The sequence below is a fragment of the Onychomys torridus genome, chromosome 5, assembly GCF_903995425.1.
Source record: "Onychomys torridus chromosome 5, mOncTor1.1, whole genome shotgun sequence".
Lineage (NCBI taxonomy): Eukaryota > Metazoa > Chordata > Mammalia > Rodentia > Cricetidae > Onychomys > Onychomys torridus.
In genome coordinates this window covers 14807386-14807920 of record NC_050447.1, presented here as the reverse complement: position 1 = coordinate 14807920, position 535 = coordinate 14807386, and positions in this window count along the sequence as shown.

Genomic DNA, 535 nt, shown 5'->3' with positions numbered 1-535 from the left:
CTTTTGTCTTACTGCTAGCCACTGACATTCCTAGAGTGCCCCTCTGCCCTTTAGCAAACCTCACCGCAGACTTGCTGATTATCCCCATTTTCAAATGAGAAGATTGAGTCCCAGACCAAGCTAAGGAAAACAAACAAACAAACAAACAAACAAACAAAAACAAAAAAAAAAAAAAAAAAAAAAAAAAAACCTCCTGCTGGAAGCTGCCAGGTATCAGAGAAGCACCAAGAGGGATCCCGGCCAGCCAGCCCCAAGAGGCCCATGTTTCCTGCCTTCCCAGAGGAGCAGACATGGCTCCTTTGGCTGCTGTCCCAGTGTGGGAAACAATAGAGAAGCCCAGTCCTCCTTCAGACAAGAAGAGCTAGGGACCCCATATTCTCCCCAGGGCGTGTGGAATGTCAGCTTAGTGACTGTTCATTGCACTCCAAAGGTGGCACCCAAGGGACTGTCACCATTTCCTATGTCCTTCTTTGTCCTTCACTTAAGCTTTTATGAGCTACCCAAGGGTATATGGAACAATTCCCATTGTGCTTCA